This window comes from Gavialis gangeticus, unplaced genomic scaffold (assembly GCF_001723915.1).
Source record: "Gavialis gangeticus isolate Ggan-Ray unplaced genomic scaffold, GavGan_comp1, whole genome shotgun sequence".
Classification (NCBI taxonomy): Eukaryota; Metazoa; Chordata; order Crocodylia; family Gavialidae; genus Gavialis; species Gavialis gangeticus.
Window position 1 is genome coordinate 6,946,383 of NW_017728973.1, and position 5,276 is coordinate 6,951,658.

A 5,276-nucleotide genomic window follows, 5' to 3' on the forward strand; every position below is an offset into this window, starting at 1 on the left:
CACGCTCAGCTGGACTTTCAGAATTCACTTCGTGTTTCACTGGTATTTGAAAGACACTTCCTTTTACTTGTTGACAGAGTAGCTGCGATATGAGAACTTTTGAGGTAAAATGAGCACAATGGCCTGCAAAATCATATTTTCAGAGTTCAGCTGCACATTAACATACTTTTCATGTTGTTCATGCTGTAGCTACTTTATTTTTAAAAAAACCCATTGGTCATTATAGAAAAACAGGGGGGAAAAAGCCCTGTACAAGGATCAAATCACCTTAAACTTTGTTACAGCAAGTGCTTCAAAAGAGTTTAAACCTTTTCTGGACTAGACAAAGGACATTTAAGTCAAGCTTAACTAGTAGCTGAAGTACATAAGCAAACTGTCAAGGTAAGAATGTGTTGGGCTTCCTGTGTTTGACCGACTGGCAATAGACTCACACATCTACATGATATCACAGTTCTCTCTCATAGCTTCTTCTAGGAATTAAAGCCCTTCCTTATACCTAATAATGCCTTCAGGTCCTGCCTCTGTGGGGAAATGGAGCCAGTGAAACTAGCACATGAAAGTGGCAGGAGTAAGAATCATTACCCATCTGATTCCAAGTAAGGCAGGTCTTGTCTATACAGGGGAAAGCAAATCTATGCCTCTCTATAATGAAGACATTTCTTCAAAGTAATTTGCTCTGTCTGAGGTTTTGCCTCCTTCCACAAAGGCAGGTTGTAAGGAGAAGTGAATGTAAAGGGAAAAGTAATAACCTCTCCCTGAGTTACCATCAGTGACAGACTTCAGGAACTGTGCCATCAAAGCACGAGCCTCTTATCACTTGAGCTAAGGAAGCAAATCCACTAGCTGGCAGCAGAACCTAGCTTCCTCTCCTTGGTAAGGGCCATCTGCTACAGATGGGCATGACAGTTAGTGTTGCACACAGGGATGTTCTGCTCCTCCCACAATCAATGTATCCCTCTTGCTCCGTCTCTAAAAAGTTCCTTCCTCAGTTTAGATCTGCAGTTTCTTTCTTCCCACCAAGATCTGGCAGTATAGTTCCTGTTCTTCACCATAAATGAGTAATATCACAAATAGGAGGATATACATATTACTGAATCTGAAAAAAGCTAATGTGACTTCCCTTAAAATTTTGCCTATTAGCATTTCCTTATTTCGGATCCTACTGTGAACTGAGAGAAGCGGGCTCTGGTCCCAGCTCTGTCATCAACCAATTACAAGACACTGGGCAAATCATGGGACTTTGTCCCCCTTTCCTTAACTATTTAGGCTGCTAGCCCTTCATAACAGGAACTGGCTATTATTCTATGCTTGTACAGTGCCTGTGTCACCTGGGCCCTCTATGTATTACTTGTAGTAGACCATTATTTGACCCCATCTTTCAATGTGACAATTTGAATCTTACTCATTTTTTTTTAAATCTCCCATATTCAGACTGTCCTAATTGGACAGCTCTGAGCTTCTGACTTCCTGTCCTGGTCAGGCTTATGTACCAGTTTGGCCAACATGTGGACGGCTCTTAAAAGATATCATTTTAAATCAATTTCTCCCTCTCTCCCTGCAAAAGTGCCTTTGTTTCCCGGCAATAATTAACCCATCCCCAAAGTAAGACACAATTGGGGTGTCATAATCCTGAGATTTCCTTGACCCAGAGAATAAGAATATGGGGTGTTACCGTTGTAAAATGTGTTGAGATCTTCAATGCACGGTAGTTTTAAAATTGTTCTACGTTATATAGGTCTCCAGAGAGCAGGACTCAGGGAATCCCAACTAAAGCCTCAAGAGCTCCTACTATCCTGCAGAGGGAAAGCTGGGCCCCTGAACTCTTGTCAGAAAAGCCAAAGTTTCTGTTTGAACAGGAACGTCTGCTATGTTTGTAATATAGTGTTTTAAAAGGAAAAGCTAAGAACTTTGCCCCTATTTTGCATTAACCACACCCCCAAGAAACAATTCTGCTCTTTATCTTGGTCTTTTTCTCTGCCCTAAACAAGTAAAATATTACCAACAAGATGCCAGATTTTATAGGATCACATATACTTTTACATGATATTGTACTGATAAGTTAGAAGGCAACTGCACATTAGACTAGACCTCTAGATTAGTGTTCAGGTTTTATTAGCAGGTTTACCTGTATGTCTGATGTCTCATGGGATGGGCCTTGTGTTATTCAGACACAGAAGCATGTCCACAGCTTATTTAGGTAATTGTGCAAGGCAACAATAAACAGGATATATAGGTTCTAGACCAGGTGTCGGCAATGTTTTTGGGCAAAGTGCCAAAAACACCTCCAACCTCAACTTGTAAGACGTTGGTGTGCCAAGGGCGGATGATGGGGGAGCTGCAAAGGGCCTGATCCTTGTGGTGGCAGTGCACCCCGGCTCTTTCTCTGCTGTCCACTCTGAGGTGTATGTACCCAACAAAATGCCTTAGTGTGCCACACGCTGGCACCTGTGCCAGGGGTTGTCTACCCCTGTTCTAGACTTTACTTTGCTGCCAACTTTGACTTTGGGTCAGTCATTTCCTCCCCTTATGCATCATTTTCCCGTTTTGTAAAAGACCAATTCCTTTTTGCGAAGTCCTTTGAGCAGCTTGCATGAAAAACACTATCTATGTGCAAGCTATTATTCATTAAACAATGTCATGAATGTATTTGAAAGGAAACAATGATGTAATTATTGACTTCATAAGGAAACCATGTTGTTACTGACTTCTAAAGAAAATAAGGTAGTAACCAAAATATCTGAAATGCCTTCCTTTTACTTTAACCACTTGAATCAAAAGACACAGTAGGCTACATTTGCCTTGGTGCTTCTGAGTCATTCCAGACAATAAAGACAACGAATATAGTGTATTATCATCACACACAGGAATGTAACAAATTTGTTTGTGGTATAACATTTCTCTTTTTTACAGAGGGGAATATTTTAAGTGACTTTTTAATGACAGTGTCATTTTCCTTCACATGTTGAACTGAGACCCCTACATTTTATAACCACTTTTCATTTTACCAACCTACTTATCTTGCTGCCTTATCATACTAGGGAACTAAGAGCTCCTATGCACCATGCACTAAGAAATCATTTTTCTGCTGCTTCTTTTTCCCCAGAAAAGGAGAATGGGGGATTATCTCCATAAACAAGGGACATCCCCTTGTCAGGGGCAGTTTAATAAACTGAACAGGACATTCTTTTCCTTGTTCAAACTGGCTGCATCAATTTAGCTTGCACTTGTACATTTAGGTCAACAACACAGTGAGAGGCTGCCCCAAGATATGTAACCTTGAAGTGAAAGTCTGGATGCAGCTGCCTTTGGACAGCTAGTAAATGTACAAGTAAATGGCTATTACAAGAAGGAATTACCTTGCCCTGGCCTGAAGTCCTCAAGGGATGGGCCTCATTGCAACTGAGGAAGAAGTGGTTAGCTACAGCAGATTTATCTCACTTCAAGGGACTGTACCATGTGTTCAAACTTCCCTTTTCTCAGTAAAGCTGAAGTTTCCCTACTGATGTGTCCCTGACCTCAGGCTATAAGCACATGATACAAGCCTAGCTCTACTCTGACAGTGGAAAATGTACCTCTGGGTGAGTCAGGGCCAGTTTGCTCACAATTTCAAATGCTTACCTTTCCATGCACAGCCTAGGTGTTTTTAAGACTTTGGGCTGCCTGCTTGCCTGTGTAGAGTTATCATCACAATGCACTTTGCTCCAGGTTTATGGCCTGAGTGTTGCCCCTCTGTCATGTGTCCATTCCATGAAGGAGGTTGCCTCTTAATGATCACTCCATTCCAGAATGAAAGGGAGTTTATTGTGGAATAATTGTCTTGTTTCCGAAGCAGAGCAGTTATTCCGAAATAAAGTCACTCTGATTTTGGAATGCAGTGTTCTTAATGAGAGTTATGGCATGACTGCAGCTATTGCTATAGTGATCTCTCTCTCTTATTAGGCTCACGGGCCTATAATCGCCATAACTATTTTGCTATAGCTATGCAAGTTCATTTCCGCTTGTAAAATAGTTCTAAGTCTAAATTACTTAGCACCTTTATGCCCTCTGCTCTGCTAGTGATGCTACCCTTAACTATCCTTTAGCCCACACTGCCCAGTACCATCTTTGTGCCTAAAAGTTCATGTGTGTTTGGAACATCCTCCAAGAAACAATCCATGTCCTCACGGCTGCCGTCCTCTATGAAATGTTTGCCCTCATCCCCCTCCTTCTTTCTCGCAAACTCCCATACATTATGCTTAGCACTAGACTGTCAGCTTGTACTTTAAATGTAAGTGCTTTGGAATAGGGACCAACCTTTTATTGTCTGTTGGGCATTAGGTAGTATAGCAGAGCCTGGTTTCACACGAAGGTCTCCTAAGAACTAGGGTAACACAATAAATGTAGAAATAAGTAACATTTATACAATAGATACAATTATTTCTATACTACCAACAGGAATAATAATTGGCAGTCTCAGTGGCAAGGGCAAGAGCTGACCATGGGGATGTATTGGTCCCCCAAAAGTCCCTTATGTAGACCCCAAAGAAAGATCTCATTTTGACAAGCAATGAGCTGGGAAACTGTGGATGAAGAGTATCCTTCATCTACCAGGGCTGTCAAGATGACAACTCTTGAGAGTGCTAAATTTTCCTTTCTTTTCCTTCCTTTTCTTTTTCCTTCCTTCCTTCCTTTTCTCCTTCATTTCTTTCTTTTTCTCTTTCCTTTCTTTCGCACATGCAGATGGGTTGCAAATATGTGAAAAAGTGCCTTACGCAGCTGCGTGTAAAATGTAACTCAAGGAGGTGAGGAAAGCAGCCGCAGGGCAGGCACAGACACCCGCTTCTTTGGAGAGGGGGTGCTGAGCACCCCCACATCTGCCCCCTGGACCACTCTTGGAACAGGTCCCTCGAATCCAGGCACAGCCCCGCTCGGCCCTGCCCCTTCCCGGGCTCTGGTGTTCTTGGCGCTGGGCGGCTTTGATGTCCCTCTCTCTCTGGCAGCTCGCTGCCTCTGAAGAGCTGGGGCAGATCTGGCAAACAGAAAATTGTTTTCTCTCGCTCGCTCTCCCTCCCGCTGATCTCCCCCCTCCACCGCTGCGAGGGGCTTGTGGGCTGGGAGCTGCCGAGCGGAAACTCGCCGTTCTGCGCAGGCCGCGCCGGGCCGCCCAGCCCTGCCCCGCCCTGCCCTCGCCTCCGCTCAGCCGCGGCCCGGCGCCGAGCCGCGAAGGGAAGGGGGAGGCGGGGTTCTGAGCATGTGGGAAACCCCCGTGAACCTATTGACAGGAAATGATCGGCGGC

At 43.8% G+C, this 5,276-nt stretch overlaps 1 long non-coding RNA gene across 1 annotated transcript in view; it reads right to left on the reverse strand.

The window, feature by feature from the left end:
- Window positions 1-4,970: 4,970 nt before the first annotated feature.
- LOC109290890 overlaps window positions 4,971-5,276 on the reverse strand; it is a 21,669-nt gene continuing 21,363 nt past the window's right edge. The window contains exon 3 of the long non-coding RNA XR_002095708.1: window positions 4,971-5,008. This is a non-coding gene — a long non-coding RNA (uncharacterized LOC109290890). The remainder of the gene's footprint in view (window positions 5,009-5,276) is intronic.